Source organism: Corapipo altera, unplaced genomic scaffold (assembly GCF_003945725.1).
Source record: "Corapipo altera isolate COAL_440 unplaced genomic scaffold, ASM394572v1 22b, whole genome shotgun sequence".
Lineage (NCBI taxonomy): Eukaryota > Metazoa > Chordata > Aves > Passeriformes > Pipridae > Corapipo > Corapipo altera.
Window position 1 is genome coordinate 25,106,091 of NW_020884876.1, and position 13,094 is coordinate 25,119,184.

Here is a 13,094-nt window from a genome sequence, read left to right on the forward strand (position 1 = left end):
TTTCAAAATTCCTCAGGATTTGGAAGGGACAATGTAAGGACAGGATAGGTTACAGCTGGGATTTTCCACTGCCTACTCTCAAGTAACTAAAAATTAATAATAAAGTCCTGAAGTCAAAATTTCTTCAGGAATTAATTTGTTTCTGTCTTTCCTCTGACTATTCTGTAATTAAGACTTTAGACAAAATCATTACCATACTCTAGCAAAAGCAGGACTCTGCATTCTTACACAATAAAAAGAGCATTCTGAGCATTCATGAATGAATCAGAACGGTTTTCTTGTGAAGTATTGCTAAACGCAAGGCAAAGATACCCAAGGAAGAACATCCAATATTTTTTATATTTTATAAATACAAACAGGAGTCAAATATTGACTAATTTTGGACACCTTTATTTCCAGCAATCCACAAGTGCTTAGCACCCACAATGACACAGTGCTGACAATGACAATTATGGTCGTACAGCATTCCCAACCCTCTCTCACAGGTCTACATGTAAATGCTGGACACTGGGAATGTTTAGGTTGGCTTAGTTTTCCAGGGGCCAGTAGTGAGGGGCCAGGAGCAGAGCCTGTGAATTTGCTTAGGAATTTATAAGGTCTATTAGAAAATATTAGTGTTATTTCCTCTAATGTAGATGTTACTGAAATAATTTTAATTTCACCTATGTTGATCTCACTAAATAAGGCTCTTCAAGGGAACATCTGAAAATAACTGTATGACTACGTCAGGAGGCTCATGTCTGCATGCAAGTAGAATAAGGTTAATAACTAACAGAAGTCAGAAACATGTCACTGGCCCTCATATTCCACCACAATGAACATGAGCCACGTTTTCCAGCAAAGCAAAATGAACTATGAAAACTATTGCACTATGAAGGAGAGTTGCAAACGATCAGTAAATCAGTAAAGAAAAACTGAGTCACCATGTACCTTCTACAGCAACTAGGAAGGCAAGTACCAATATGAAAATTGGAATTCTTAGGTACTTCACTTTGATGGAGACTCAGCTCATTAACAAGCTCCAAAGCCAACATATAGGCACCCATCCCACACAAACTAGAAAATGGGGAAAAAAAATAAAATAGAGAAATAGGAGACACTTAATACACAGTTGACTTTCAGGAAAAGGAGGTTCATGTGGATAAAATTATTTTTGACTCTACAAAGTAAAAAGTACACACCTGACTGTAATTCAGTTTTAGAGAGAAATATTTACTGGGTAATATTTATTTGTAGTATTTGAGCAAACATCAAATAACTGGTCATAAGATTTCAGCCAAAAATTAGTAACAGATATAACAAGCAGCCAATGTCACCCATGCTGTACTTTATCACCCAACACATCAGGATTTGAGCAATATAAAAAATACCAGTCAATCACATTATTTCATAGGCACATTCACAAAACATTATTTTCATCAACAACCTGTTATTGTTATTATTAATCTTTATGGAAAAAGTTGACATAGAATGCATAAATACCCCTTCAGCATACAACAAACTTTGCTAAGATGTTTTTGTTTGACTTCTGTTCCATAGAAATAAAATAATCATCATTGCCAACTGACATACTGAAATCACTGAAACAACTGTAATTTAGTTTTTGTCAAACAGTTCCCAGTGAAAAGTCTCAGTATTACAGAAAACAATCTGAATATCTCAGTAGCCAATATTATTTACAAAGCATCAGAAAATACCAACCCTCTTGATGCACCCTGCTTAGGTAACTGAGTCCAAATGCCATGTTTCTTCTGCATAAACAGAATAAAAACTGGTCCTAAAAGTCTTGTTTTGTGATCTCATATTTAAACACTTACTATTTCATGAGTCACATATGCAAAACTGTGTTCAAAAATACCTACCCAGACAACACAGCAAATGTCCTTGTTCAAAAAAATATTCTGAGGAGCTAATGTGAATAGCATCTGCCTACTTGCCTGTTTGCTAAATCTGCAAAACCCAAAGCAAGCATCTCACAGCTTTTTCTGCAAGCCCAAAAGGACAAATTTAACAGTATGTTCTATTGCCTTTGCCCTATTCTAGTTTCTCAGACTGCACCACTCTCCCTCCAGCAGAACTCTGGGAGAACAGCAGTTCTCACACCTGCTACGTTTCCTGGTCAGATCTACAGTTCTACATTACATGACTTTCCAACAAAGCGGAAAAATATCGCAGAGGCAGTATTTCTGAAAACTTTTCATTTTAAGTACTTTGATGTAAAAATTAAAATCCATCCAGAAATAAAATCTATGTCTATCTGAATTTCACCTTATGAATGCAGTCATTTCTGCCTTTTTAGCTGATGCAGTGAACAATGTCATGACAGCAAAACAGCAGCTATTACATATGTCCCCACTGCAGTACTACATTAAGCTCTGGGGTCCTCAGCACAAGAAGGACATGGACATGTTGGAGCAAGTCCAGGGGAGGGTCACAAAGATGCTCACAGGGCTGGGACACCTCTGCTCTGCAGATCGGCTGAGAGGGTTGCAGCTGTTCACCCTGGAGAAGACTCCAGGGAGACCTTGCAGCACCTTCCAAGTACCTAGAGAGGGTCTACAGGAAAGCTGGAGAGGACTTTTTACGAGGGTATGTAGTGACAAGGCAAGGGGACGTGGCTTTAAACCAACAGAGGGTAGGTTTACATCAGATAGAAGGAATAAATTCTTCATTTAGGAGGGTGGTGAGACACTGGCACAGTTTGCCCAGAGAAGGTGTGGATGCCCCAGCCCTGGAAGTGTTCAAGGCCAGGTTGGATAGGCTTTGAGCAACGTGGTCTAGTGGGAGGTGTCCCTGCCCATGATGCAGGGGGGCTAGAACTAGATCATCTTTGAGGTCCCTTCCAACCCAAACTATTCTATGAACATTACAATTGGAAGCAGCAAAGCAACTACCTACATATTGCAGGTATGTCCTAATGAATGCCTAACCAGGTATCAAACACAGTCTCTCTTGCATCAACAGCATAAACCGATTATGATTTAGATGTGCAAATATACATCTCTGTGTATGTGAAATGACACTTGATTGCCTTTTCAGGGCCTAGACAAAGATTAACCCAGTAGTTTCAAATGACCCTTCTAAATGACTGAAAACACTCTCAGTTTCACTGTTTTGTCCTCTTCAAAGCCAGACAAATGACAAAAATGTTCTGGTACCCCTATCTCCAAACTAGAATTTGTTTCCTTAGGATTTGTTTAGTTAACAAATCTCTACACTTCCTCTTCTTACATGAAAATTGGTGCAAATCCAGAGAGTCGATAACGATCAAAAAGCGAAAAAGACACTTGCAGAAAAACAGTCCCTAGCATTAGCTGTGTGACTTTTAACTGGCCTTTTCCCTTACTGCTCCATTTCTACCCTCCTTTCCTACATGCATCAAGTGGTAAGATTAGCATATACCTCGTGTAGCTTTGTTCATTCTCTCCCTACATGAGCTGCCACCTCTATGAGGCAGAGACTGCCACCTCTCTCTCATTGGAAGATGACTCAATTAAAATTGTTTTGTGGAGGTTCATGTTATTATATATGCCCACTTCCTGCATAATCTCCAATTCCCACAAGTTGTATTGCACACTTGCATCTACAATAAAAAAAATGCCCCAACATCTGCAGACTACAGGCAACCACAGCAGTCTCCACCCTGGAGATTGTCTGAAGTCTTTCAGATAACAAAGCTCAGGAAACAAAACATTTCAATTCACAGTATTTTTAAGTGTGAAAATTTAAAGGCGGGTGAAGCAACTTCATTTAGCTCCTAGGGCAATGGGAAAATGTAAAATCCAGCTAAACTTGCCCAAAACCACACAGCTGTACCTACTGAGGTGTGTATGTGTGTGCATATGCATACACGTGCAGTATTCCTTTCTCCTCACAGCAGGTCATTTGCCACTTTGAAAAAGGTTTAAAAAGGGAGAAAAAACCCCAACAACTAGGAAGTAGTTACTTCGCCATCACTCCTCCTCCTCAGTAACCAAACGGCACAAGGTACAAGTAGGCATAGCTGGAAGAACATGACTTCATTTATTGCATTCTGAATAATTCTTTTAAAGCTTCAAAAGGATCAGGCATTTAAAGTGGAAACAACATAATTAATGTAGGAATGCTCTCATCCAGGAACAAGAATTCTCATTGCTGTTTATCCCAATCATTTGATTTCAGAGCTCTTCCCTGTTCTCCAACATGCATTGCGTTCACCTTTTAAAAACCAAGACAACTTTCCCTACCCAATTTTTTTCAGCCCTCCTGACTTATCAGAGTCCAGATCCTTCCCTCTACTTCTCTTCAACTTTCCAGCCTGAATTTAAAGCATGAGGTAAACCCTTGTCCTCTTTGATACCAGCATCCAATGTAATCCCTACAAACTTGGAATGGGACTTCCTATTACCTTTCTACAGACAATCATGATCTTTATTACCCACTCCATTGCACTTGTGAACTGGAATTAGTCTGATGGTTTAAATAAATTTCTTCATTGAAGAACATTCATCGCTTACTTTATGAGATGTTTTACATCAACCTGTTCTCACCTTTCAAGGCTGGGATTCAGAAAGCAAGCCTCAAGGTGAGAAACTCACCTACTATACTTCAACTGAGCTGATATACAGAAAGAACAATACTTCCTGAAAGTATTCTAGCAGAGTGCTTCTTCTCTTTAACTTGGCTTTCATTGTAATTTACCTGTTAAAAATAAACTTAACTGAACACTGAATGAAAGTAATGAAATCCGCTGTGGTTATGTTCTTAGCCTGTTTATTTTGCTTACTAAAAATAGAGAGGAATGAGGATGAAAAAAAAGCAAAGACATTTGTGCTTTATATATTATACTGAAAGTATATTTTTGCTACATCAGGGCTATAAAACATGGCAGACTATGTGACTGCAGAGAACTATGTTTTTAGGAACAGCAGCTATGAAATACTGAGGTAGAAACAGTAACTGCTGTATTGTACAGTCTCTACCATGTCTTTTACCTGGCATTGTTTATTTAACTTTAAGTGGCAACTATTTATCCTTGAACCTCACTCTCCTACCCTTTGCAAAACATAATCTGTACCTGTATAGAGACAATTGTTCTAGAGACCAAAATTTCCCAAACAGAGATGCTGGGAAAAAGTATTGTGCAACAGAGACTTGGAATTGCTGGGTCAGTGAGGGAAGGAGGAGGACAAGAGCTGCTGAGATGATTTTGGCTAGAGGCCAGAGCATGCTGCCCTGACAGATCTGAGATACTGATCCAAGCTGTTTAGTCTCAAACCTTCACCACTACAGTCCCTTTAAAGTCAGAACGTTGCTCACCCCTTTTTCATTGCATGGCCTTTTCACCCTGCTTCTGGCCACCTCTTGAATTCATCCAGCACTTCATTTCCCTTGAACTCAGTTATTTTTCCCAGAATGCCAGAAGTACAGCTCCAGAGTAAAAACCATTTTATTCAAAATAAGAGGTGATAAACAACTAAAGTATAATGTATTATATGAACTAAATAGAACCAAAATATAAGGCAACATCATGCATACTGTCACCCACAATATTGGCATAGATATCTTTAGCACCAATAGGAAAGAAAAACATGCTAAACACAAGAAGAGATTGCTAACTTGCTCAGGTTGACAAGAAGCCCCATCAACTATGTTATTTTGAAGAAGTTTTAACTCAGTAATGAAACAGATTTGAAATTTGCCTTTAAATGTTACATGTTTACTACTATTTCTTCTCCCATCTATGACTTCAATACCTGGGGCTGAAGGGAGCTGTTTTAAGGAAACTGTATTCTCAGTATACAACTCAACAATGCTCAATTTCCGCTAAAGCAGCAAAAGGAAGTTGTATTTTTACATTCCTTCAGGTACTACAAAGACGTGTAATCGTTCAATAAAGATTTGAGTGTAATTTCTCAGTATACAAGTAAGGAAAAGTTTGTGCAGAGAGACATTTTTATCAAAGATTCTACTTTCCTCTGCAGACTTTTTCTTATCCATAGACTGTTGCATTTGCAATAACACTACATAACCCTAAATGACATTGTTTGTTTTTCTAATATAACAACACGAATTGCCTCCTCTTCTAACTAATTAAGCCTGTTTATTATTTCCTGTTGGGTGGGACCTGGCAGCTGTCTCTGTGTATTTTTAAAATTTAAAAACTGTTGAATTTAAATTTTTCAAATATTTTCAGTCATGAGCAGATGCATTATTAGACAGCAGCACGAAACCTACAAAACATTTAGGAAATTAAATCAATCACAAATATTTAAGAGATTTCAGAAGTGTGATGCTCTAAATCAGAATTGCTGGGTGCAAAATTATTTTATAATTCAAAATCTAGAATCAAATTTATTACAGCAAATTTATTATTATTTGAAGAAAAAAAAATCATAGCATAAGAAAATTCAATTGGCAAAGAGTAACTGGACTACCTGAATGGTTGCTCTATTAACCATCTATGCAAACAGAACTTCTGTTTTATTCCTTTCCGAAGTATCAAAGTAGCGAACTAGTATGTCAAGAGGAAACACTAAAATGCCATAAACATATAAACTGTTTTTCCACTATATTGTTGGAATAAAGTTAGAATGTTTTTGTTAAAACATATTCAAAGCAACTTAAACCAAAGGAATAAACAGTATTCAAACATATGGCAAATATATTCTGGTACACGTTTAATGCTAAGTATATGTAAAAATACTGAGGTTCAACATAGCAAAACAACTCTAGTAACTACACTGTATTTTAGCCACGTGGGGTGTTACTGCTACTTGAACTAAACTGAATATCATGTTAAAATGCTGTTACTTTTCCTACAGATCAAAAAAAAGACTGACATGTTCTCTACAAATAGTTCTATTTCATACAGAAGTTGTTCATCAGTTGAATTTTGAATTAACAAGCCACATATACCCATTTCATAAGCCTTAAGTGTCATGAATCATCAATATTAAACTGCAAACTTTTCCCTTTTTTTTTTTTTAGGGGGGGCGGGGGAGAGTGGTGGGAGGGGAACACGGGAAGAACAGTGTTTCTGAGAAGCCAAGTAACGAGTAAACCAAGATTTCAGAAGCCTAGTTGACATAAGGTTTCCTGTTATCATCCAGTTCACTTACACAAGTTCTGGGGTCTTACTGAAGACAGTCCCCTATTTTATGAACAACAGTGCCAGAAGAGGGCTCAGAAAATAGCAAGGGCTGTTAGCACTGCAATCACAAAAGTCAGCTAAGGGATTCTCAGCGTCCTTTTAGTTCCAAACAGACACTGAAAACATAACATGACAGAAACAGTTTACTAACACCAGTAAGTGGAACCAAACAGGTCAAGCTGAGTCAAGCAGTCACAGCTATACCCTAGTTTTCAAATCTATAGATGCAAAGTGGTTACTAAGGCTTATTTTTTGCTTTCTACAAAGAAATGGTAAATCTCTTGTAGTCTCAGTTTTCTATAGTAACCTATGACACAACAAAACCCACTTGCACTAAACTAATGAGACAAAAAATTTACCTGCTTACTTCGTTTTTACTTCATTTTTATGTTAAAATCTGTCCATCTTTAAACAGATAGAAATATGATCTTCAGCAGAAACAAAAAACTAAAGCCAAACCCAAGTAAAACAAAGAAAAAACCACAAACAAACCCCAACACCACACAATTCAGACCTACTTTGCACTTGACCTGTTGATGCCAGAACAATTTGCTTGGAGGACACAATGAAACAGAGGTATTTCAGTTTAGCATTTTAAATGAAGAAAAAAAACATATCTGTGTCACTGGTTTTCAAAAGAACATACAAGTTGAAAGGGGGAAATAATGCTAGTAGTAGCAATAGTAGCTTCCTCCCCACAGATAGTCTGTCAGCTTCACCTAAATGCTAAACAAAGGATTTTACCTTGAGACTATAATAATTTGAAACATCTTTTAAGGCCTTACTTTTGAAACTGTCAACAGTGCTTCAGCAAAATATATATGTTTAAATGAAAGCACTGAAGAAGATTCAGCGAATTATTTCTGTGCTTGAAGTTAGATGCAAACTTACTGCCTGACTGACCTAAGGGCACAGTTAACACAACTATAATTATGATCTTATCAATGTAGAACTTCTTAAAAGGTTCACAGCTTATTTAGAGGCCATCAAATTACAACTTCCACTTCTAAAATACCTGTGTCAAAGCTAAAAGTGACCAAAACCAGGAACTGGTTTTTCCTTCCGCCTGAAACATTCTTTCCTCTTTGTTTCATAATAGCTGTGTTATTTTGCCTGAGAACCAAAGGAAAGCTATCAACTTGTTAGAAAAAAGACTTTTTAGCTAACTTTAGACTTTTCATTAGTTGCTTACCTAAACGAGTAACAATTTTCTTTAAGACTGATACTTTTGAATTCAGAGTTGGCAAACAGCACTGACAGGCGAAAATATCTTAGCAAGTTATTTTGAAGCGATCTATGAAAACACAGAATTAACCAGAATCTCTGAAGACCACAAATCAGTAGTTAGTAAGTTAGTAAAAAATATATTGTCTTTCACTATATCTTTGCAACTTCAAACCCAAAATCTACTTTGTATACAAGCACCCTTGATAGTAAAGACTCACAGGCCTTCAAACTTAGTTCCTGTACTTCCAGGCTCAGCAATAAGCACAATGACATTAATTCCTAACTGAACATATTTCTGGAGTTTGCATGTATTCATATGACAGTGGCACGAGAAGTTTTTGGGAAAAGGAAACTAAAATATCCATTATTCAGCAAATTTGCGTCAGTGATATTTATTTGTAGGTATCCTACTGAATTCATGTAATGCCACTTCAATGAAAAAATGCAAATTTAAATTTATTATTAAAATTGATTTTTAAAGTCAAATACATAGTAACTGAGAAACAATTAGAACTGCTGTTTTTCAACAAATGAAGCAGGAAATTTTCAAATGTGCACATCAGTGAAATATCTCTGTCTGATTTCCACCCTCTCACCCTCTTCTAAGATTCTCTTTTTCTCTCTCCCAGCAAACTTTTTTCCAGCAAACTTTTCTGATTTCAAAATAAACACTACAAAAACACTACCAAGGTGCTGCTAGAATGAAGTAAATGCAGGTATGAAGCTTATATGCTACAACACAGTTTTTTAAAAACATACATGATGTAAAGTGATACAAAGCTGTTCTCTTATCTCTAGTCATCGTATTCATTTCTTGCATGAGAAGATGACTCCATTTTTTGATGACTATCACTGATTGATATTTCTTTCCTTACAAAGGGTGGAAAGAAATATTTCAGATTAAGTTATTTAACTAATCTTGCACAGATTTCAGCACTGAGATTCCTTGAAATCTCTACACACTGTGGCAGATCCTGACAACAATATTTCAGCATAACTGTTAGCTAAATTGTTGAGCCAGAGAAGTTTGTAGAACAGAGCATCTGCTTCTGGATTGTTACAGGCTGCTTTATCATCTTTCATTTTCTCAGTTAAACTGTAGTCATTTCTGTAGATTACAAAACATTGCAGACAGGATATCTTAGAATGACGTCTTGGCTAATGCTTTCCTAGAAGGGGCAGCTACATTCTTTTCTGAAAGAGTAAAAATGCTTTGACTGAAACGCTATTTCAAAAGTTGATACTACACAGTATATAGTACAGAGACTCCGGATGTCAACAAAATCAAAGTGCTAAATTTTCAACTCTGTTCTGTGAGCTTGACAGCAGTGGTGTAGCACCTCATAGAATCTAAGAAACGAAGCGTTAAGGCAAAGAATGCATCCACTTTTCTCTCTGAACAGAGTAAGTGAAAAGAGAACTGAAGCACAAAACATGTCAAATATGATTAGCACTTTAAAACTGCTTTTAAAAATAATAATAATCTGTATTTCCTTTAAAATGTTACTCTTAAGCAAAGATTTTGAGCATTTTAAAACAGGAAGTTGAAACAGCAGATGATCCCTTGTCTCTTAAGTCTTATTCCCCAAATGCTTACAGGCACTCACATTCACTTATTTGAATGAAATTACATAGTAGTACGCTGCATTATGATAATAGCCCAACAACACATAGCATGTGTCACAGAAATAATACTCTGCTTTTTGTTCACGTAAAATGTCAACAGTACTTTTTTACCAAAGTTACCATCAAAGCAAAAAGCATCGATAGGCAAAAAAATTTGTGATGATGAGAAGTTGGATATTCTTGGGTTTTAGGTCAAGTGTAACAGACCAATCAGTCTAATAATATTCCACCTCATGATGAGAACTTTTCGGTTTCATCACTTATTACTAAATTACCTTTAAAAACCTCACTATTTCCTACCTTTTAACGCAGTCTTTTTTAAATACTATCTGCGACACTCTTGGGCTCCACCCAAGACGAAGACACCCGAACCCGCCAGTACCAAACCCACGTTTTGATGCTGTGCCCCGACGGGCGCTCCCGGCTGTGTCTCAGGTGGAGCACGTACGTGTGTCACCTTCGAAACCAAAACTGACAAAAGCAGCACCTCCTTCGCCCTACGAGCACTCTCCACGCCGTCAGCACAAGTCAGGCTTTCAGAATTTTTCACTTTACCGGACAGCCCGTCACAGACACCCCTTTCCTCGCCAGGAAGACCCCTGTAGCACCCCAGCAGAAAAGCCCTGCCCGGCATCCCGCCCGCTCCCCCGGCTCGCCGCAGCCGCCGCGCCGAGCGCGGGCGAATCCCGCGGCAGCTCCTCCCGGCGCTCCAGCGGGAGCTCCGCACCCGGGCCGAGGTGGCAGGCGCGGGGCTGTTCCCGGGGACACGCTTCCCGCCGGCAAACCTCCGCTCCGTGGGCTGCCGCGCTCCCCGCGGCGCTGCCGCCGCCCAGCCCAGCCCGAGCCGGCGCAGGGCAGAGGGAGCGCAGCCAGCGGCGGGCGGGCGCCGAGGCACGGACAGCGGAGAAAGAAAGCGGCGAGCGGCGGGTCAGGGGCCGCCTGGGGCTCACCGGGGCAGGGCAGGGCTGGCGGCGCCTCGTCCTCCAGGTCGTGGTGGCGGTGTGCCGCCGGCGGGTCCCTCAGCGCCGCGCCATGTAAGCGGTGTGCCGCCGCCCGCGCCCCGGCTCCGCTCCGCGCGGACTTTCCCCCTCCTCCCGCCCGCCCCGCCGGCCAGGGCAGCCGAGCGGCACCGGCCTGCGCAGCCTCCGCCCCTGCCCCCGGCCCGCCGCACTTCCTGGCTGGAAATTCCCGCTGACGCTCCGGCAGCGCGAAGGGCCGCGCGGGCGGGGCGGGGCAGGAACAGGAGCGGGAGCGGGAGCTGGAGTGAGCGGCCGTCGGGGCAGGAGGAGGGGCGGTCGAGCCGCCCCGGGCGGCATCCCGGGGAGGTAGCGGGGAAGGAGCCAGGGCAGCGCCTGCCGCTCACCCGCTCGCCGGACACGAGATCCCTCTCCCGAGGACAGGCCCTCCTGCCCGGATGATGCGGCGTAAACACACGAGCCTTTTCATCCCAGAGGAGTTACCGTCGCCGGAAGAGCAATCCTGTCGTTGTCCACGTTCCTTGCCCCACGGCGACAAATCGCGACTCTTCTGTAGAGACAGGCCCGACCCGGTGGCTGCCAATGGTTTCTTAGTGGTTGACCCTTAAAAGGTTTTGGAAGGGAGGAGACGCTATGCACAGACTGAATGTAACCCCACTCACCGACCGTCTGGCTGGCTTTCCCAGGCACTTCGCAAAGGAGGTTTACAAGTTGATTTCCACCTAATACCTGAAAATATCAACAGGGAGTACAGGTCACACAGCACCATTTTTCTGTGGATTTATACAGCTGCTGGCAAAGCAGGCTTCTAGTCACTTAACTTCTGTTAAACAGTGCCAGCTATCAATAATACACTGCTTAATACCAAAATCCAAGTTTGTAGTAACCAAGTCTCCCAGAGACATCTAACCAAGGCTTAAGAAAGTCAACTAGTGCCACGTTTAATTGACACAAAAATTTTGGAAAACATTTAAGTGCAAACATATTTATGCTGAATCTTAGTTGTCTGGTTTGCTAAGAGTAAATAAAGAGTCTCGCACCTACCACGGTTCACCTAATGTATGTTAGCCCAGAAAGTCAGCAGCACATCTGTGGGGATTTTGTTATGTTAAGGCCACATGACATGGAACTTCGTTAATTACTTGAATGAGACTAACAAAAATCATAATTTATAAGAAGGATTAAAAAAACATATAAAGGAATCAAGGTGCATGATTATTGCTGAAGCAAGGAACTGTAATCTACGGCAAAAAAGATATTCAAAAGAAATGGGGTCAAATCATAAGCCACCTGTTGACTGGAACAAGATGAAAGGGGTATTTTTACCAGGGAGCTCTTACAGCCCTATGTTTAACGCTATACAGATAATCCAGTCATGTCATGGAGGGAGACTATGCTACTGAACACTTTAGTCTATCCAGATGGTAGCCCATTTCAATACTGGAAAGGGAGTAGATTCAGATTTACAGATAGATACATTTAGTGCCACATGTCTGGATTTGAGCAGAGATACCCTCGTTTAAAATTATGCTGAGACTGCAAAAAAGAGCTTGGAAATGTAAAGGATTTTCTCTGCTCTCTTGACAAGAGGACTTAAATCTCATACAGGTTGCATATACATATGTATGAATAAAGAGTCATCCTTTGTTTGGATTGCCACTCACGCTCTGTGATGCAGTTCTAAAAATGCATCCCCCCATTCACTTCCTGGTCCAAACTGGGAATTGAGAATGACTCAGCGTTTCTGAGTAAAACGTGTTTTTCCTTATTAAATGGGGGTACTTCTGGACACTCAAGACCCAATAGTAATCTTTTCTGTGGAAGCAAATACACTGAGTTAAGCGGAACAAGTGAGGAAAGAATTGGGTCTCAAAGCCTTTCAAGAAGGAAGTCTAGATGGATTTTAAGTACACGAAGTTTCAAAATAGATTCATTTGAAAGGAAAGGTGCCATGTCACAGCTAATCAAAGGTGTGCTTACAGGGCAAAACCTGTATGAACAAGTACCAGGAAATCAGACAAGGTGGAAAAGTTCCAAAACTTAAGGAGACTTACCTGGTGGATTTATTTGAAAAGTACGAGTTATCAAGTACTCAGGCTTAGCTTTCCCTATGAAGTCCTAATCAGCTTCCA

General features: G+C 40.3%; 1 protein-coding gene across 3 annotated transcripts in view; it reads right to left on the minus strand.

Moving 5' to 3' along the window:
* The window catches only part of NFKB1 (nuclear factor kappa B subunit 1), a 55,721-nt gene extending 44,679 nt beyond the window's left edge, over positions 1–11,042 (minus strand). For all 3 annotated transcript variants that reach the window (XM_027635792.1, XM_027635790.1, XM_027635793.1), the window contains exon 1: positions 10,936–11,042. The gene's annotated coding sequence lies outside the window, so the exon portion shown is untranslated. The remainder of the gene's footprint in view (positions 1–10,935) is intronic.
* Between the last annotated feature and the right edge of the window lie 2,052 nt (positions 11,043–13,094).